At 41.3% G+C, this 22,287-nt stretch overlaps 1 long non-coding RNA gene across 5 annotated transcripts; it reads right to left on the bottom strand.

Moving 5' to 3' along the window:
* Window positions 1-8,912: 8,912 nt before the first annotated feature.
* On the bottom strand, window positions 8,913-22,049 carry LOC139999232 (uncharacterized). Of its 5 annotated transcripts, none has more exons than XR_011804545.1 (4): window positions 21,887-22,049; window positions 21,113-21,297; window positions 17,633-17,724; window positions 8,913-16,099 (listed from the first exon to the last, which is right to left on the bottom strand). It is a non-coding gene; the product is annotated as an uncharacterized lncRNA (long non-coding RNA). The 5 variants fall into 5 exon arrangements; XR_011804542.1 differs by having other exon boundaries at window positions 21,113-21,294; window positions 21,887-22,047; XR_011804544.1 differs by lacking the exon at window positions 21,887-22,049 and adding an exon at window positions 21,745-21,880.
* Between the last annotated feature and the right edge of the window lie 238 nt (window positions 22,050-22,287).

The raw sequence follows: 22,287 nt of genomic DNA, 5'->3' as shown, positions 1-22,287 counted from the left end.
TTTCAAGTTGAGCCAAAACTAAATGGCTCCAATTTCCATTCCTTCTTTAACTGGATTCTATTCTCTGAAATTTGAATCAAGCTATTTCCTTTGATGGAATCCTAAACAAAGCTTTATTTATTAAGGTTTCATGGAAATAAAGACATCTGCAAATATATATATATATTTATGACTAAAAATACTTTCTTTGTTCGAAGAAATGTAAATGTTTAGCTGAGCAAATCCTCTAAAAAAAAAAAAAAAAAAAAAAAAAGATTAAAATAGCACAGTTTCCACAAGTACTTAGCACTGAAATGTCTTTCACATGTTTGTTACATAAATTGTTATGGCACAACTACAATAATTATTGAATTCTGCTAAGAAACTATGTAAAAGAACAGGTGGAAAGATGGCAAAAATACCTATAAAATCATGTTTGTTATTATGAAAATTGGAGTAGATGTATCTTCCCTTGTTATTGTTACATAGATATAAGAAAATGAAAGGCAACAGATTTGAAATGGCCAAAAAAGAAAAAAAAAAAAAAAAAAAAGTGTTTTAGTACCTTGATGAAATAAAATTGAAATCCTGTCATGAAACAAAATTGTAGTCAAGAGCTTAAGAGGATCCAGAAAAGGACTGGAGACCTACATGACTAACAAGAATATTCATATTTACCAGAAAGAGGACAGAAATTCAGGAGTTCTGTGCCCTTCCGCTCCATGAACTAAGCCTTCTCCGTGCATCAGTGTGAAATTTCTCCACACTGGTGATGAGTGAGTCACTAGCCCAGTGCAGGGCAGCATATTTTACGTAGTTACGAATCATGCCCTGCTGACCTTTATATATTTTTCAGTTTCTTTGGACAAGGAAACTGAATCACCTCACTGCCTGTGGCATCTCCTGGGAGGTTCATATCACAGTCACAAAAGAATTATTATATCATCTGAGATTATCAGAGATGTTGTAGTTAAAACAATTAACTTTCTATTCCTGGTGCAGTGGTCAGTGAATTAAGAACAGAAGCATGGAGCAAAAATTGATCTCAACTACATAAAAAAGTGAGACACAGGTCTATGGCACTACAATTATCCAGAGCCACACTGATGCCAAAACTGTGCACCACCCAAGACACATCCCAAACATTACACAGAAGCCGTTCACTGTTAACTGCTAACTCATTCTTAAAAGTCAACATTTGTCCATACTGCAACCTCCCTGTACTCGGCTCTGGTGAGGCCGCACCTCGAGTACTGTGTTCAGTTTTGGGCCCCTCGCTACAAGAAGGACATCGAGGTGCTTGAGCGGGTCCAAAGAAGGGCGACGAAGCTGGTGAGGGGCCTGGAGAGCAAGTCCTATGAGGAGCGGCTGAAGGAGCTGGGCTTGTTCAGCCTAGAGAAGAGGAGGCTCAGGGGTGACCTTATTGCTATGTATAAGTACATTAAAGGAGGCTGTAGAGAGGTGGGGGTTGGCCTGTTCTCCCATGTGCCTGGTGACAGGACGAGGGGGAATGGGCTAAAGTTACGCCAGGGGAGTTTTAGGTTAGATGTTAGGAAGAATTTCTTTACTGAAAGGGTTGTGAGGCACTGGAACAGGCTGCCCAGGGAGGTGGTGGAGTCACCATCCCTGGAAGTCTTCAAAAGACGTTTAGATGTAGAGCTTAGGGATATGGTTTAGTGGGGACTGTTAGTGTTAGGTTAGAGGTTGGACTCGATGATCTTGAGGTCTCTTCCAACCTAGAAATTCTGTGATTCTGTGATTCTTTAAATCTGGTGCTTGAAAAGAATGAAAAATAAGTATTTTTGATAGCTTAAGAAAGGAACTAAATCAGCATATTTTTTGTACCTTACATGCTAATTACAAAGGATGTGATAACCTTACTTCCATGTTTATGAAATATTTTATAATGTGATATGACTCCTATTTGATTTTTTTTAGTGCAATTGGTAGAGCTTGAATAAGACTAATCCAAGGAAGTTTACATTTTTATTCATGCAATATATGGGGGATGAACACTGGAGGGGATCAGAATACCAACATTAACCAACCAGCAGTGACTGTGACACAGTTCATTCTCATTTACTGGGGTACAGCGCACTGAAAAACATCTTTATCTGTAGTACAGAAGGGGTCTACAGCAAAAGTTCCAACAATCATACCTGAAAAATTGCTTTTCTTGGTTAGTCATCTAGTACAAGTGACCCCAGTCTTTCAGGCTGTTCTCCCCCAAACACAAAAACCATTGGGAAAGTGAAGGGTCTATGACAAGCTGTATTGACGCTTTACATTTGCGGAGTTATATTGCTGTATTATATCAGTACAGGTTTTTGAAAAATAAATCTGTACAGAAGTAAAATACAGAGAAGAGAAAAGTAGTGAGGAGGAAGCAGAATCAAGGAAAGAAATGGAGGACTGGGGAAAGAAAAAAGAGAGAAAGGAAGAACAAGGAAAGAGCAGACACATTTTTCTGCAATAAATGTGAAGCCTGGCATAGTAGGAAATCTAATGAATTCTTGGCCAGGAAAGAAGGAAATTTCTAGAACCTCCAAAACAAAAGCAGGGAAAGAAATCCAGCTGCAAAGGTTTATCTTCTCCATTAATCTCCTGCAGGTTTCCTATCTCCACACCTAATTTTTAAAGCCTGCCATCTGGTCTCTTCTCTGCCTCGGCTGCTTCATGTGTGCAAGACATGAAAATGACATTTCTGTTTCCAATTTGCATTACTTCCCGCCTGGTTTGTGGTCCCATTACAAATCTGAAAAAATCAACATCTAAAACTGGACCAGTGCACTCTTGGCTCGTTAGCATTTTATAGAAGTGCCTTGGTACTTCAGTTCAACAGCACTGGTGCTGCTTTCCATGTGCTTCATCCTGTAGAGGCTCAGGAAAGGGCCAATTCAAGTCTCTTAAAGGAAATTCCTTTCCCCTAGATCTCTGTACTTGAAGTACTCAACTCACCTTCCTTGCCCTTCTTTAACATGGGTATAGCGTAGGAGCAGACTTCATGCAAAGGCTGTACTCAATATGTTGTCCAGTGTCAAGATGTCGTGAGGGCATCATGGGTGGACAGTGGGAGAAGAGCCATGTGTTCCTCACAGGCTCTGTAGGTTTATAGCTAAAGTACTGTGACTCTGTTGGTTGCAGTTCTACCTGGTATAGCTTGTACAGTCTCCACCAATTTCCCCTAGGACAGAAACAAGATACTAGCTGGGTACAAATTTTGCTGGCTTTTGTTGAGATTGTATCTAGGAATTTCATGCTTGAGGTGTGGAATAAAAAAAAGGCATTTTAAGTCTAGCACATGTGCCTCTAGTTTTATGCATTTGAAATTGAGAAGAGGGAGGAAATAAGAAAATGATGTACATACCTTTATAGTTTAGTTTGTGAGAATTCTTTAAGCTAAACTGATTTAAAGCTATTTGAGTTAATGTTTATATAGGGTCTAATGTAGTTTAAGTGCCCTGTTTTAGATTATGACCTTATTTTTTTCCTTAGGTGAATTCTGAGATTGATGGGACTCCTTGCTTTTTTGAGGGGCTCGTGTATTCCTAAATGTGAAGGGGTTAATTTCATACGCCCCCATACCTCTTCACCAGTGTAATTCTGCCTGATTTTGCAGGCAAACTAAACTAGAGTTAGTCACCTGGTGGGCCTTTTGAATTGAACCGAACAACAATTCAGGATTGAATGACAGCTTGGATCCCTGCCTGGAAATGGTCAGGACTTCACTATTTGCCAGCAAGGGACTACATTGTTATTGTTAAAACAGAAATAGAGGGAGGGGAAATGAACAAACCGGGCACGATGCAACAGCTTACACATAGATACACACACACACTTCTTCCCGTTCAAACTATAAGGGTCATGGACCCTTGAAATTCAAGGGCCTTGAATTTTATCCTTCTGCAAAGGGGTTGGGTTGTATAACAAAGCAAAGCAAGTCTGCAAGATTTTCTTTCTTTCTGCTGCTGTCCTTGCATGATAACATACCCGTAACTAACTTCATCCCCAGCCTTCTTGCTGAGACATCAGCTTTGTACCTGTATTCACTATGTTTGCAGATGCACTGTCCACATCAACACAGCTGGTGCTGCCTCTGCACTGGGCAGCAGCATTGCAGTCACTGCTGAAATGCCAGTGGGGATGTTTCTGCAAAGAACTCCCTTTTGGTGGGGCATGGAACTGACCGGGGGGGCGGCTAATAATTATGCAGATTACACCAACCTGGTTCAAGCAGTACTCATACACCATTACTGGTCTGAAGTTTACAAGCATGCCTCTAGATGGCCCATTTTGAAAACTGCCTTCCTGTCCAAAACTATTACCAGGAATTTTATTTTGGTCTGTACAAGGTAGGCATCTTCCCAGCTCACTGTGAATCCCATTTCCATAATTATAACTAGCATTTGTTTTGTTGGCATTTTAATTTTTTCTTTGAGTGTGACCACGAAACACTAAACTATTTGCACATGAAACATGGGTTTGATCTGCTTTCACTGTGTTTTTCAGCATCCAGTCAATGCAAGGATGACACAGATGGTTCCTGTGAAATCCCTGGGCAACTGGAGTAATGCACTGCTGCTGTCCTTTGCTTCTAAAGACAAACTTGTACTAACACTTCTCTGCTTAGTGGTGGGGCAAGTAATGCATTTGTTAAGCTCACTATACTGAGCCACTTTGCCCCAAACATTACGGCAGTTAAGGCTTCTAACATTTATTTACATTACAAGTGCTGCCAAAATACCATTTAATACAAATTTATATTAGCAATGTTAACACAAGTGTTATTGCTGTGTAATAAACCAGAAGTAAACAAAAACATATTAGCTGGTGAGGTTTGCCATCTGCTTTCAGGGCATATCAAACTGAATCCCTACAGGTATGTGCACTGTACGCCTACTCCTTACTCCAATACGCCCCTGAGGTCTGGCTCCAGGCCTTCCACTGCGGCCAAGGATACTTTGGCTTTCTCTGAGAGACGATCAGGATGTTGGGCCACTAAATCCTGCATCAATTCATACTCTCATGGAAAGGCTAAATACAAAAGGCCTTGTTCTCCTGGTAGCACATAGCCTATGCCTACAGCCTGAGTGTTCTAGCTCATCCTGCGAAGTCAGTATGTACTTATATATACATATATATATATATATATATGTATGGTTTTGTTTTTTTTTTTAAGATTTTTCTATGTTCACTGAGAGATGTGTGCTTCACAGTTGTTGCAGCCCTGCTGGAGGGAAGTTTGGTGGGCAGGTGCCCCTGACTACGCTGATAGGCACACCAGTACCCAGCACCATCCTGTGGCTCCATATTACCCTATCACCTTGTAAATTCACTGCACCCACAGGCCCTGGGAAGACAGGTGACAGACATCCTCATTTCACGACCAGTACAATGGAGGCCCGAGGCTCACTTTCTCTTTTTTTATCCTGATCTCTATCAAGTGATCCAGCAGGACATGTCCTGGAGACTTGTCCCATATCCTCCACAACCCCTAGGGGCCATTTCCATATGTGAGCTCACGTTTGCTCCCGTTGCAGGTTCATTGCTGTTATTGTTCTAATGCTCCCCATACGGTTACATTAATTTGCCCCTCCTTTTCTGTCCTTCCCAGGGAAAGGGGTCAGGGAATTACATTAGCAAAAGCTCTTCCTCTTGTTGACAGGTACTTTTTGTTATCTATTTATGTTCTTTCCCAGCTTACTCCTGCCTGCCTTAAAAGAGCTTCCAACAGATCTCATGCTGTTTCCAAGTCCACACATCCTAAGGCTAGACACAGACACACTCCTGGGGTTAGGCTATCAAACTAAAGCTGTTTTAAATGCAGTCAGGTTACAGTTTGTAGCCTGTCTGGCTCTTATTTAAAAAACCACAAACGTAAGCTTTCAGCCCCAAATGTATTTCCATACTTTCATTGGACTTGTACTCCCCTTGCTTTTGAAGCTTGCATATAGCATAGTGACCATTCACTGCTGCAGGAGCTACATCTAATTGGTAAGAGAAACAAAGCTGGTGAAGCAACTAGAAAACACCAAGTATGAGTTGCAGCTGAGGGAACCAGGGCTGTTTAGTCTGGAAAAGAGGGGGCTGAGGGGAGAGCTCCTTGGTCTCTACAACCATCTGGCAGGAGGCTGCAGTGAGGAGGTACCAGTCTCTTTTCTCAAGTGACAAGGGACAGGATGTGAGGAAATGGCCTCAAGTTGGGCCTGGGAAGGTTTAGATGGGTATTAAGAAGAATTTCTTCACAGAGAAGATGGTAAAGCATTGTGATGGGATGCCCAGGATGACAGTGGTTGAGTCCCCATCCCTAAAGGTATTTAAGAGGCATGTGGATACGGCACTAAGGGACATCATTTAGTGGGTGGACTTCGTTGGTCACGCTGATGGTTGTACTTGATGATTTTGAAGACATTTTCCAACCCAAATGATTCTATGATTGTAATTTTTTTTTTTTTTTTTTTACAACTACTGGGTTTCAGAAGCAGCCACACAGTGTTGGCTGGTCTCTCCTGGTCACTAATGGCTAAACTGGCTGCCTGACCTTGGAGAGGATGCTGTTTAATACATGGTTTTGTTTAAAGGACTTAGTTGCTGGGCCAAGGCTTTTGTTTTGGATCAGCTAAGAAATAGCGTTTCTTCTCTGAAAGTCTGAATATTTGGCATATCAGAAAATACCAGTTATAGGTGATATTTTCACATTCTTGCTTGTTCTTTCCTCTTCCATTTTCATAGTAACCTAATAATAACCAGTGTTCCAGGATTCATTCATGTAAATGCTTCCAGTTCCTCAAAACAGAAATGATGCTCTTTAGATCCCAGTTTTCTGTATTTATTTTTTTTCCTTTTAAGAGTTCTTACTAATCCCTTCTGCACCCTACTTTGCAGCTTTCAGCATCCAACAGAACATATCACAACAGTAAGGACCTAAGCATAGTTTGGAGGGGAAAGTCTATTCCAAACTTGTTATACATGATATAGCTTCTCTCTGGTGTAATGTCTGCCTTTCCATTGTATCATGATGCTGTAGGGGATCAGAAACAGCTTGTGAACAATTGATTGCTGCAATGGTTCACAAGCTGGATCCAAACCCACAGCATCTGTGGGCTCTGCTGCCTGCCACTTCTTTTCTGCAGAACTGTTATGTGGCCATTTGTTCCCTGGTCCTTGATTTGAAAAATTGATTATTCCTGCTCCACATCAAGCATCCTTCACACAGCTATACTCTTTCACAGGAAGCCATTGTCAGAGCTCCTTTTTTTTATTTTTTTATTCCCTCAAGTAGTTTTACAGATTAGTAGTTTCATTCAAAAGTTGTTTCTCCATGCTCACACAAGTGTCATGTATTTTAAGCCAACACATACAACAGTGCTGCTTCAGAATAGCCACAAGGGCTTTTTTTTTTTTTTTGTCTTGTCAGCAGCTTGTTTGATGGTTGGAGAAACTGGTAGAAACATTACTCTCCCGCTCATCCTCTTTTTTCCTCCTGATGGTTAGGTGCTGCACTGGCTGATTACAGTCAGTCTTCTTCCTCAAGTTCACACTGAAGTGAAATACTTCAAGCCTACCTGATGCAAAAATCTGGAAATGAGCTAACCTCTGTACTAAGGCAGTGCAACATTAACATCTTTTCCCCTGCTTACAACTCCCTGGAGGTCTTTCTAGATCAGAAAAATGGGAAATGGTAATAAAACAACATTCAATTAAAGTCACAAAAATACCTCTTACCAGCTGGAAAGGACTCTTGGCTAGGTCAAGAACATTTACAAGTGGTGGTTCTCAGACATGCTTTAATGTCAAATACCACTATGGGTACTCATGTGCATCAGCAGAGGATAACAGTTTTCAGCCCAGATGAGCTGTTGACAGCCCCCACACATTTTGTGAGTCATTTGACAAGTCCATCCCCAGAACGACAGCAACCTGCCCCATCTAAAACACAAGAACTCTTGAATATCACCAGGTAACTGCACCACCACCCTAGCCTCAGCAACAAGTTTGCCAATTCCAGGCTTAGCTGTTGACATAGATCTGCTATTAGTGAAGATCTAAGGTAGACTTTCATGCAAGTTGTCTTTTGATGTGCAAGTTCTGAAACCACAAGGTATAACATGCTGGTCACGCTATACCTGCATAACAAGGCAATCTCTGCACTCAGTGCTGCAGGGCTTGTTCCAGAATGAGCACCCAGCTATTAAATTCTGCATTGCTTATCTCCTCTGCCACATACATTCATTCTGGTCTCACTGGCAGAACATGCTATGTCAGCACTTCTTCCACTCCATCTTACAAGTTGGATCTCTCCCCTTTCTCTCTAAGGTGATATGTAGCAACCAACAGGTCCTGGTGGTTTCTGGCAATTAAATTAACTGATATAGAAGCTAAAAAGGCACCCCTACAGATGCTGGGAAAGGCCAGCAAAGTTCTTCCACATTACACTGTGACTGAACATATTGATCATTAAAGAACCAATAAATACAGCAAAAATTAGAACAGAGGTATAGCCTAATATAGTACCAACTACAGCCCTGAGTGACCTATACCTACTGAGGCCAGGCAAGCCAACAGTTTCCTCTGTGGTAGAAACAAATCCCAAGTGCAGACACCTAATTCCACAAGTGGTGAACACAACTGGCTCCAATAACTTCCAGATCGCAGGTCAACATCTGCTATTCTTTTGTCTCCATCTGGTGCACAGATGGAGATAGCTGTGCCTGCACTTGGGAGGGCCTGAGAGCTCTAGCTCCAAGTTCAAAGTCAGACTTGCAAAAATATCATTTGCACCTTTTATTTGAAACAGCTTCATCCTTAGAAGAACAGCAAAGCAGTGTGGACAATATTAGCACTAACAGACCTGGACCAGTAAGACTGATCGTTTACACATGCACATTGAGTTGCTTTATGCCATGCTGTTGATTCAAAGATCGAAGCCGAAATTCCTTTAAGTGGTATATTCTTTATTACAGCGCTGGATGCACGGGGGATCTCTCCACCTATCGTGCATACCCAAAGCGGAAAGCAGTCTTGAATTTATACAATCAATCTATCAATATTCTACAAGCGCCTATACATATGCATTACCTATCCCCGCCTTCCCTCGCTTCTCATGCTAATTAGCCTTTTGGCACCTTGCGCCTGCGTAGAGCCTCCCAAGAATTGTGGGCAGGGGTCTTTGGGACGTGGGCAGGGGTCTTTGGGAGGAAGACCCCGAGTCTTCCTCACAGTGTACTTTTCACCTTTGGTCAGGAATCTGCTGAATTGGCACGTTTCTTAATTGCGAGAGCTGGGTGTTGCCAATTCTTCCGTTTGTTGTATCTTTATAATGAATTCCAATGTCCAATTTTGAGATTTATAGTCCTTACATTTGTTTCTCTGTCCGTCTGCCGCTTCCTTATCATGAGTTCCAGTGTCTTGTTTCGAGATATACAGTCCATGTCTGGGGATTGTCCTTGCCTCCCCAATGCCTCCCCAATACCTCCTTAATCAATCCCCCCTTTTCTTTTCCCATGCAAATTCTTTTGCATCAGATACTTTCATTATTTACAGTAACAAAACAAAGCAGGCATCTAAACAACATGCACACAAATATTCCTAACACTACTAATGTTATAGAGCAATGAACACTTGTTTCAACCATTGGAAATTGGGCAACCAGGAGGTTAACTTATTCCATATTTCACTAAAACTCCATGAAAGATCATCTTTACTGATCTCATGTAGGACCCTTGTCTGCTTCCATATTTCTTCCAGGTCGGTAGAGATCCTTCCACTCTGATCTACATACATACAACAACTTGTATTTATTACTGTACAGACTCCCCCTTGAGCGGCCAGTAACAAGTCTAGGGCCATCGGATTTTGTAATACTACCTGTGATAAACTAGATATCTCTTCTTGTTGAGCCTTTATAGCATCCAGAGTTTTGTTTTCTAACTTCTCTATAATTGCAGAAATATTAACTATCGCCTTTTCCAATTCATTCACTCCTAACCATGGGATAAACCATCGAACAAAACTATGAAAAGCGGTGTGTCTCTCTATCAATGGATTGTTAATTTTTCATCTAATTCTCCAGATATGATTTCTCAAGTACAAGATGTCTGATTTCCCACATAAGTAGTACCCGTATTTATACAATCCTGTTTTCCCATACCCTTAGGCGGGTTACACCTTTGTACACATACATAGTAAGATTCCAATGGCACGAAGCTACTAACTTCTAGTTCCAAAACTTCTTCATATTTTTGACCCCAAGATGTGTTTTCCCACAAATTAGTCCAAGGTAAGTTTGCAGGCAAGGGAATCCTGATTAACGATACACCCTTATTCCCATGCTGTGGCAGATGGGTGCATACCCAACAGTTCATCTTATTAATCACTTGAGATACAGTTTGTATTAAGGTCAGGTGTAAGTTCCCGTCCCAAGTTGCCCATCCCAAATCTGACAACCATACCCCCACAATCATTAGGATCTGGAAAAACGCAATTTTGCTGGTCCAATTGGGGTCGTGGTCCATATCCTCGCCAGGGCCTTCTTCACCCTTGAATCGTGGATCCAAGCTGCTTGCTCCTTAATCTTAATGGCGGTGTGTGTTGTCAGTAATACCTGGTATGGTCCCGTCCACTTTCCTTCCGTTTTTCCTCTAGGGGTTGTCCTGAAAAAGTCTTTATATATATAATCCCTGAGCTTAAAAGGGTGGATTGGTTGATCCAACCGTCTAGCCCAGGTCCTGAGAACAAATTTATGTACTTTATTTAATTATTTCTGAAGTTCAGTTATATATGCATATAAATATTCTAATCCTAACTGCGTTCGATCCTTTCCACTAAATAGAAATGGATACGGCCTTCCATATAAGATTTTAAAGGGACTCAAATTCCCTTTTATTCTAAGCCATGTCAAATTAGAGGGTATTATTATGTGGTTATCTTTTAAATATACTCGTCCATCTGGTTTCATTTTACCTTTCAAATCTTCAATTAATTTTAAGTCTTCTTTTGTATAATTTGGATATAGTTTGGATTTTACCGTCTGGTATCAAAGACAATGCCTTCACCTCAGTTATTTCAGCTGCCCGCTCAGCCTTTGCCAATCGATTTCCAATTTCAAAATCGGTGTTCCACTTTTGGTGTCCCTGACAATGCATGATAGCTACCTTTTCTGGTTGTTTTACAGCCTCTAACAATTTTAAAATTTCTTCTTTCCAAATTGGTCCATGAGCATGTACCATGCCGAATGTATATTTAGAATCTGTCCAAATATTTATTTTCCTTCCTGCTGCTAGTTCCAGTGCTCACATAAGAGCAATTGTCTCTGCTTTCTGGGTGGATGTCCCAGGGGTAATGGTTTGGACTTGATTACCTGTTGAGTGGTTGTAATGGCGTACCCTGCCTTACGTTGTCCTTGTTTCACAAAGCTGCTTCCATCAGTATACCAAGATACGTCAGCATCTTCTAAAAGTTCTTCCTTAAGATCGGGTCGATTAGAATACACAGTCTCCGTTGTTTCTATACAATCATGGGTTATGGGTTGATCCAGAGTTCCACTAAGGAAAGAAGCTGGATTTACGATGTTAATGACCACAATTCCCACATCATCTTGTTCTACTAATATTGCTTGATATTTTAAAATCATCAATTCTTGTTTAAGTTGTTTAAAGACTTTTTGTGCTTCTCCAGTCCAGACTAACTTTGACTGGTTAATTTTTATCAATTCACATAGAGGCTTTACCAATCGTCCATAATTATAAATCCAAAGGCGACACCAACCTGTCATTCCTAAAAAGGTTTGTAGCTCCTTTACCGTTTGAGGTTCTGGAGTCCCGCAAGTGACTTCCTTATGTTCAGTTCCTAGTTCTCGTTGTCCTCCCAAAATTTCAAATCCCAGATAGGTCACACTTTGTTGAGCCAGCTGGACTTTCTGTCAAGAGACTTGATATCCATTTTAAACCCAGAAAATTAAGAAAACTTATAGTCCATTGAATACAGCTCCCTTTAGTCTCGGTAGCTATTAAGAGATCACCTACATATTGTAACAAAGCACCTTCAGTGTCCGGAGGCATCCATGTTTCGAGTTCCCTTGCTAATTGGTTTCCAAAAATAGTGGGGCTATTCTTGAATCCTTGAGGTAGTAATGTCCACGTAAGCTGCGTCTTTCTGCCTGAATTGGGATTTTCCCATTCAAAGGCAAATAGGTTTTGGCTTTCTGTGGCTAAGCCTAGGCAGAAGAAGGCGTCTTTTAAATCCAGTACGGTAAACCAGACTTGACTATTTAATTTAGTCGGCAAAGTATAAGGGTTTGCCACTACTGGATGTATATCCTCAGTGATTTTACTTATGGCCCTCAAATCCTGAACTAACCTATAGCTTTTTCCATCTGCCTTTTTAATTGGCAATATGGGTGTATTGTATTCTGATTCACATTCAATCAATAATCCATACTGTAAAAATTTATCAATTATCTCTTTAATTCCTTTCCTATCTTCTATCCTCAAAGGATATTACTTAACCTTAACGGGTTTCTCTCCTGGCTTTAATTTAATAATTATTAAGGTCACATATTTGCTCTTCCAGGGACTTCGGTAGCCCAAACTCCTGGACATATTGATCTGTGATCTCTAAAGGTATTTCACTTTTAGGGTCAGTTTGTGTTAGTGCCAAGCTTAACACATTTATTAGTTGTTCTTCTCCTATTCTTAATTTCATTTTCCCTTTTTCAACGACAATTTCTGCTCCTAATTGCTCTAATAAATCTCTACCTAAGAGTGCCCATGAGGAGTTAGGCGTATATAAAAATCTGTGTATGCCCCATTGTTTCCCTAACTTGTACTTCAAAGGTTCACAAAAATAAGCCTTTTCGGTTACACCTTGTCCTGGTTTCAGTTAGAATAGAGTTAATTTTTTTCCTAGTAGCTGGTAGAATGCTACGTTTTTGCTTAGGATGAGAAGAGTGCTGATAACACCCCGATGTTTTAATTGTTGCAGAGCAGTGCTTACACCAAGCCAAGGACATCTCAGCTTCTTGCTCTGTCCTGCCAACAGGCAGGCGGGGAGTGCAGTAAGAGCTGGGAAGGGACAGACCCAGGACAGGTGACCCAAACTAGCCAAAGGGGTATTCCATACCATCTGACGTCATGCTAAACAATATATAGGGGTGGCTAGCCGGGGGAGGGGGCCGGACTGCTCGGGGTTAGGTTGGGCATCGGTCAGCGGGTGGTGAGCAATTGCATTGTGCATCACTTGTTTGTACACATTATTAGTAGTGGTACTATTATCATCATTGTATTATTACTATTATTATTATTATTATTTTGTCTTATTAAACTGTCTTTATCTCAACTCACGGGCTTCACTTTCCATTTCTCTCCCCCGTCTCAGAGAGGGAGGGGGAGGGTGAGCGAACGGCTGCGTGGTGTTTAGCTGCCAGCCGGGTCAAACCACAACACACCTTTTACCCTAACATAATAATTCTGTGAAGGCATTAATGCTTGATTTAGAACTGAATACGTTGCCCCATATCAATAAGAAATTTCACTTCCATTCCTCCCCTAGCTTCATTATAATCAGTGGAGGATCCGCTAGGATAGATTCCCCAGGTCCCCGTTATTCCTGTTGAAATCAGGGACCAATGATTACCCTAGAAAAAGGCTAGTCAATTTGTCCTCCGAAGCCAGGTCCAAACCGTTTTGTTTTATTTATTTATTTATTTATTTTCATTACATTTCAGAGTTGGTCCAAAAATTCCATAGGGGTTTCTTTTAGACCTTGTTGGAAGCATATTCTCAATTCCCAATTCATCCAGATTTTAGTATTTACTTAGCCGTTCATAATTTTAGGGATGATTAGGGTCTCAGTGGGGTCGGTCAGGGGAATGCAGTTGTCCACAGTTCCCTGAGCGGTCCCATCGGTAATCTGAGCTCGCACATGAACTCAGGTTGTTTTAAGAGTTAACTGTTTTTCTGTTTCCATAACAACTCTCTCTCGGACCCATCATGATCCATTTGCCCCAAAGGGCTAACACCCATGATTTTAAGATCTCTGCCTAGAGCAGAGGCAGAACTATTAACATTCCTACATCCTCTTTCCCTGCTCATTCAACTTCAAACACCTTTAACACTTTCAACAACCCTTTTAACACTTCCTTTATCTTTCTCCAGCCTGTACTTCTCTAATGCCAACATCAAAGGCTCAGTCAGGGGCCAACTTAATTCCGTACCTTTTCCCACCAAGATGCTGAAACAACATCAGTATACAACATTTCATCCTATTCTCCTTCTCAAAACCAACATTAACTGTAGCAAAACATTAGAGTTTAAAGTTCCATTTAGGGGCCACTTTTCTCCACATTCCAGCTTATAAAGCGGCCACCATTGATTACAATATTTTATCAATGTTTTCCTGTTCACACTTCCACCGGCAGATCCTCCAATATCCTTCCAGTGACTCAAAACACATCCTAACGCACTTTTCTTAGGAATTTCAGTGCTTACTCGCCCCCCCATTTTCCAGTTTACACTTTCAGAATACACGTGTTACTTACAAAAGCGTATCACAAAAACGTATCACTCACAAAATTACAGGCACGCAATATCTTTCAGTAGCGATGTCACAAAGCTACTATTACCAGCAATATTGCTAAAATCACAATAACAATAGTCAGAGTCAAATTCCACATGCGATAAGTCAGAAAACCGAACTGTGTAACACCATAACGATATCTTTCTTATAACAATGCCACGAACCTACTATTACCACCAGAAAAATAGCCAAAATCACAGTAACAATAACCAGAGTTAAATACCATACTCCATGAGTCAGAAAACCGAAATAAACAACACAATTCCAGATGGACCTTAAAGCGAGCTCTTTCCTTAAGGTCCCCAAATATACTTATGGTGCTTACCACAAAGTATATACCAAACACTGCCTCGCAGAAGATCACCTTCTGACTTACAGACAGTTCCAGATACAGATGGACCTCAAGGTCCCCAAATATACTTGTGGTACTAACCACAAAGTATATACCAAACACTGTCCTGCAGAAGTCACCTTCCGACTTACTGGACAGTCCCAGACGACCGGTCTACCAGAAAACCAAACCAGAATAAAGAATATACTCACTTACAATGATGGGGTCCTTGTCTGCCTCCGCAGTGATCCGGTGAGTCGAGGAGTCCCTCCGGGAAATCCCGGGGGTACCCTAGGGAGTCCTGTCCCCAGCGGGTCCTGCGGACCGGCAGAGAGGTCGTCCCATCTGGGTCGCCAGATTGATTCAAAGATCGAAGCCGAAATTCCTTTAAGTGGTATATTCTTTATTGCAGCGCTGGATGCACGGGGGATCTCTCCACCTATCGTGCATACCCAAAGCGGAAAGCAGTCTTGAATTTATACAATCAATCTATCAATATTCTACAAGCGCCTATACATATGCATTACCTATCCCCGCCTTCCCTCGCTTCTCATGCTAATTAGCCTTTTGGCACCTTGCGCCTGCGTAGAGCCTCCCAAGAATTGTGGGCAGGGGTCTTTGGGACGTGGGCAGGGGTCTTTGGGAGGAAGACCCCGAGTCTTCCTCACAGTGTACTTTTCACCTTTGGTCAGGAATCTGCTGAATTGGCACGTTTCTTAATTGCGAGAGCTGGGTGTTGCCAATTCTTCCGTTTGTTGTATCTTTATAATGAATTCCAATGTCCAATTTTGAGATTTATAGTCCTTACATTTGTTTCTCTGTCCGTCTGCCGCTTCCTTATCATGAGTTCCAGTGTCTTGTTTCGAGATATACAGTCCATGTCTGGGGATTGTCCTTGCCTCCCCAATGCCTCCCCAATACCTCCTTAATCACTGTCTTTAAAAAAAAAAATGGCTACACCACATAAGGATTTTATTATTTGTTTTTAATCATTAAAAAATGAGAAATAATACAACAATTCACTTTACTTCCACCTATCCAGCAATCAAGTAACTTAGACCCAGCAGCAGTATTTATGCTTCCAGCTTAGAAAATTTTACCATCCCCAGACCAGGCTCTCTGTGCAGTCAGGTGAGAGCAGCTTCTCTGTGGCAGCCCTTTTTCCATCCTCTGTTTAGAAAAAATCCATGCTTTGCAGCCTCCAGATATCTAAGCCTATTTAAAAAAAAAAAAAAGTGTCTCCCTGATCAAACTTAATGCAGCTTCTATCTGATGCAATTTCAGAGAGCATTTTCAAACACCTAATTAAGTTACTTACAGTGCCTGAACTGGAGACCCCAGGACACTGCTTATCCATTCCTGTTTAACTGCCACATCCTTTGTACAGTTGCTGATTTCCATTTGCCCATGCTTTATGTATGTCCTGCATGCTTTCTTTCTAGACATGCAGTTTTGCATCTGGTTTTACTAAGTCAGATTTATCGGTTGAATGGGTACAGGTTTTCAGGCAATCCTGATTTGTGGCACTTCTCTATTTCTTTCAGCTTTTTGTCTTTGCAAGACATCCTGGTGAGCTGCATGGAGCTTATGGGCAGAGCTGATCCCAATGCCCATCAGCACAATCAAAGGGACACTTCAGATAATTTGCTATTGCAAAACACCCACTCTGAGAATGAAACATATCAGTGCCAAGAAGCCCCAGGCTGCCATGCTGGACCTTACTGTTGGATCTAAACATTCCTTTACCATGTCCATTCAAGTTCCCACTTGTACTCCTGCTAGTCCCCATCAGGAATGCAGACACTGAACATTCAAGAACCCCTACAGAAAGATAGTCAAGGATAAGTTGGTTTGCTCTCCACTTAATTTGCCCCTTTCCACACATACGCTGTCAGACTCATCTTTTTTGCAGTTTCGATGCGAAGTTTTAGTCCAAGCCCATCATCCAAGCCAAAGAACCATCCTTGTCAGTATACAAAGATGATTTGCTCATCACAACCATCGCTTCGGTTCACATGGCTGATGGCTGTGTTTCTGAATCTGATCTAGAGACAGTGGCTCTGTTCCCATCTTGGAACAATTCAGACAAGCTGTGTGTCCATGGGCAAGGAAAAAAATCTAGCCAGTGAGGAAGAAATCCCATGGACACAATGCATGGAACTGGGCCCCTGAACCTTTTTTGTATCAGACTTTAGTAAAATATACATCTAGAGCCTGTTCCTGCTATAGGAAAGCACAATCCTGCCTCTTCTGAACAGGGATTAAGGAATTTGTCAAACCACATCCCTGGTTGCATGTAGTTCACAGAGGTGTCATGATACAGTCAAACAGGAGCACAATGAGCTGTAGTTTACAGTTCCAAAATATGGAGCTTGAATTTTGACCCTGGAAGCACACATCTGAAAAGATAACTCACCCCCTCCAGCTGCAACCCAAGCAGCTGTGGGTAGGTGGTTACTTAGCATCATGGCTGGAGCTGGCAGACCCATGTAGAAGGGCTTTGTCTGAGGATCAGCCAGTACATCTCATCTTTGATCTTTTGAGGAGACTTTGACCCCAAGGTGTACTGCTTACACTGTTTCTCTAAGGGCAAGAGATGTTCCCTGGTGCTTGGAAGAACAGAGTAAATGCACAAGTCTGAGCTATGCAAGGCATTCTCCCAGATTACTGTTCTTCTACACTACAGAAAAAGAATAGAAGTACAAAGTCAGGCACAAAATGAAGCCCTATCCCTAAAGTCACACTCACCATCATTTCCCAAGCATGCTTTCTGTACAATCTCTTCCTTTCTTCTGTTCTCCTTAATACCAACACAGCTTGGCGTCTAGTTATAAAACTACCTAAAATTAGAACAAAACCAAACATTAGTACTGAGAGTGGGCTGCTCCCCTCCTTCCTTCATGTAGGCATGGCAGTTACCTTGCTCCCTGCCTTCCCCCTCACCATGCTATCAAGAGCACAAGTCGCTCCAGCAGCAGCAACTAGAAAATTAAAAATTGATTCTGGAACAGACTTGTGAAATATTCCTTCTCATGCTGAAATCCCTCCAGATTTCCAAACATCTTTCAGCAAATAGATGTTTCAAGGTATACACCTTCCATGTAGAAAGGTTTAAGCTGCATCTAATCAAGCCTGACTACTTTGGATTTAAATTCTCCAGACAGAAATTGGTACTAGACAAAAAGTACCAAATTTCATTTTAAAAGTTTTTGTTTGTTTTCCCTTGGCCTGAGTGACTAATTCATCTTTCTTTACTTAACTACTTTTTGTCAGGTAGAAGTGTCTTAGGACAGTTACCAGCCACCACAGATATTCACATTTTTCCTTTGAAACAGACAGCAGAAAGTCTCCTGGATTTATAATCAAAGATTATCAATAAAAAGCTGAAGACTCTTAAAACATCTGTATGAAACAGAATATATAAAATATAATAATTTCATTGGACAACATTCAATGTAAGAACATTTACACCTTCTGAAAAGAGGTTGAATTTCACTCAGTGGGGAGGTTTTGACAGTGGTCAAAAGTTTTGGCCCACAAACTATATTTGGAGAACTTCTACTACAGGGAAAACTATTAGAGTTTATCATTAACACATCTGAAAGGGTAAGAATGTGTCCATTAAATCTATAGATTATATTTTTGCTAATCGCAAGTTGATAAAATTCCATTAAGTAACAGTTTTCAAAAAATAGTTTTTCTCCATCAACTCTGGTTCAGAACAGCAAATCCACAGGCATGTTTACTAAATAGGAATCAAACTAGAAGTTTGTTTTAATAATTTCTTTTATCATACTTCCTCGGTATTACTAATTTTAGTTCATCATTCTACAGTTACTGGAAGTCAAAATATTTATCTTTCAGTAACCACAGTCTCTCCAATTAGTAATTTAAGACTGGAATTTGGGCATGTAATCTTGGAAAGACTGAATTATCTTAAACTTTTATCTTAATGTTTATGTTCTGGATGGAGTTGCATTCCTATGTTAACATATTCATCTTCTTTATCTATTTTTGCATAGCTGCAGATGTTCTCTTTATGATGTAGTCTCAATAAATGTCTTGAAGTTATTTTACAGCAGCCTCCAAGCTGCAAAATGCAATGCTGCATTTTGACTTCACTGGATCCTGCTCCAACACAGATGTTCTGCAGAGTGGAGGGTACAGCGGCCTCATCTGTACAGTGACACAGGCCATAGGGAAGCACTCATGGAGAGCAGGGATACCCATCTGTGGATTTGGAGGCCATGCACTGAACAGACAACTGCTGCAGATTGCCCTGAGAGAGCTGGGCCTGTTTAGCCTGGAAAAGAGAAGAGGGGAGACCTCATCAGTGTGCATAAATGTCTGAGGGGAGGGTGTCGGGAGGATGGAGCCAGCCTCTTTTCAGTTGTGCCCAGCAGCAGTACGAGAGGCAGCAGGCACAAACTGAAGCACAGAAGGTTGCGGCTCAATATGAGGGGGCATTTCTTTACCAGGATAGTACGAGAGCACTGGGACAGGCTGCCCAGAGAGGTTGTGCAGTCTCCTTCTCTGGAGATACTCAACCCCAACCTGGATGCCATCCTGCACAGTGTGCTGTGGGTGATCCTGCTTGGCAGGGGGGTTGGACTGGGTGATATTCAGAGGTCCCTTCCCACCTTGGCCATTCTGGGGTATATCTTAGGTCCTCACTCCTCATTCCTGCACCAGTTGCAGATTTCAATGGCAACTGCAGGTCATTCAAATCTTCCTTTGCCGAATTTCTAAATTCCTCTTACATATCCTGCAGTATAAACATCTTGTGCTAGTTTGTTTTAAACAACTACATCCAAACAAGCTCTGAAAAGGAAAGCAGAACTAGTATTTTGACATACTCATGGTTTCTGGAACAGCCTGGAAGAGACTCATGTTTTCACAAGATCTCTCAGTAACCAGAAGACTCTAACTCTTCTTTATGTCCTCTAAATCTGCTCCTTCTTTTTAACTAGACCACTGAAAGACCAAAGATGAGAACCAACAATTCTGGTATTCACATTGCACACAAAGGATTTTTTTTATTTTATTTTTTAATGTATAGTCAAGGTTATTTTAAATAACATTTGTGATGAGTTAAGTGAAGACAGTCTCATTGGCTGTCTCCCAGAAGACCTCTCTTGCTTCAAAATTTGCCAAACTACGGAAAATAATAAGCCTAACAGAGGTTTTGTATTGTCCTCCTTTATATTGTTGTATGAATGCAAGGCTTTATGAGGACGCCTGTCCTGATCTGTCTTTGAGTCTTGGCAAATAGAAGATATTACTGACTTCCAAATATCGCATGCTCTTTGAGGGACACTGCTGCAAAGCATTGGAGAGACTTTGAAGTGGCTGTCACATTTGCAGCATCAGAAAACAACAATTGCTGCAGCTTTCCTACAGCATGTCTGTGCTATGATTATTACTTTGTTGGTCACTAAACATCAGTCTCTGGCATTTGTTGCTTCTATTAACTAGTATTCAATACATTGCCTATCTGAATTTGAGTAAGCAATATATGTTTCCTTCAGACTTAGCTTGACTTGTAGAACATGCTGAAATATAAATGCTGTAACTGAAGATACACAGAATGTACTGTAATACATTAATTTTTAAGAGCTGAACAGAAAAATATGTAAATTCCTAATTACACGGCAAACAACTAAATATCATAATTAAAGAGCATTTTATGACTATAAATATAATGGGTTAGAGCCGAGCCTAATCATTTAATTATGTAAAAATTTACTTGATGAAAGAATTTTTTCTTTGATGAAAGAATTTCGTCTTTGTAAGATTCATATTTTATTTCATCAATGTGCTCTTTAACTACCACAACTGTTTCCCTTCATGTTTTCTAAGTCAGATCAATTGACATTTCTCTGTCCAGACAACATGCTTCCTCCTTATTTAGGGTATCTTCTACCTGGGCTGCAATTCTACTCTAGTCTGGGATTGAGAGTATTCTTTCTCTTACCACTCCTCTGCTTTTATTTATTTTTCCAATCCATACTTTAACCCTTTTATCATACCTGCCTTTGCTTATCAGCCACACTGGAAACCTGAAAGTATTCATTCAGTTCTCAGGCCATATCCAGGTTACCTCCCATAGTTCTTTAACGTCAATACATTCTTGCCTTCATCTCTTTCCTTTTAAATAATCAAGCAATCTTTTTCTCATATGGAAGAGGATATTGTTTATAAGCTTTCTTTAGGCAACACTGTACCTACCCACTGCATACAGATAGATGCTGGCAGTTTGAGGCATGATGGCCATGCTTCTGAGCAGCTCTTCACCCAGGCCTCCTCTTCTTCCATGCAGAAGAGGGAATGACCCTGCCAGCACTTATCTGCCTCAGGCAGGCAATCCAATTTCTTGAAACCACAGTTAGTGGTGGCTTGGATCAGAAGACCTGCTGGTGACATTACACCTTATGAGCTCAGCTCAGGGAATTGGTACCAAGTCAGAAAAAAGCAGTGTCAGAGAGCTTGGAGCCCACAGTACCTTCAATTACTGCAGCTGCTTTTGTAGCAAGCCTGACTGCTGCTTCTTAACTGTACTGTCATATTTGTTGAAATATTACATTTTAATCTGTTGCTCAACTTACAGTAACAGAACAAAATAAGGATGAACCACACATGCTTTCAAGAGGAGTTTCAAAATGACTGAAACATAAGACATCTAAGCCATCTTCTGCTACAGCGGCCATCCTGTCATTTAGTTCCATGTTCACATCAGAAAGCAACAACAATGGGACTGTCCCAGGGCAGAGACAAGCCAAAAGCCCAAGAGCACAGTGCAAGCCCTCACACCAGCAAGGCACAGTCCCACAGAATCTAACAGAACAACCAGAGCTACATACCACTAACTGGAGCTATCAATAATCCAAGACAAGTCCAGCAATGGACCAGGCTCAGGGTCAACCCAGGAGGTCCAGTAATGAGCAAAAGCAAGCAGGGCTACATGTATCTGAAACCCTCCCAGGAGATACAGATGGGTACAACCTGCCTCCAAGGTGGGGTGGAGGTATCAGTCCAGCAGACCAGCTATCTGCAGCATCCTTTAAGGCCCATGCAGGAGAGCAGCCCTCTTTCAACACAACACAACACAAGCAAACAACAAAAAGACAGCCTTGAGCTTAAATGGGGCTCAAGGGCTCATGCAGAGGGCACGTGGGTGGGAGCCTCAGGTGAGCCTGGGTAGGGCCTAAATTAAGCCCTAATTAGTGCACCCAGGGCCCTGACATTATGTATCTGTGCTCAAGGTGTGAAGCCCACAGACACCTTTTGCTGCTACAAACCCCTCTTTCAGTGTAGGCACATGTGCTAATATTCTCTGTGCTATTTTTGCTTAGCAAAGACTATAGGTTCAGTGTGGCTCCAGAGCTATTAAAGCTGTAATGAGA

Source organism: Anas platyrhynchos, chromosome 21 (assembly GCF_047663525.1).
Source record: "Anas platyrhynchos isolate ZD024472 breed Pekin duck chromosome 21, IASCAAS_PekinDuck_T2T, whole genome shotgun sequence".
Lineage (NCBI taxonomy): Eukaryota > Metazoa > Chordata > Aves > Anseriformes > Anatidae > Anas > Anas platyrhynchos.
Note: the sequence above shows the minus strand (reverse complement) of the source record. Positions and strands in the feature narration are given on the sequence as shown.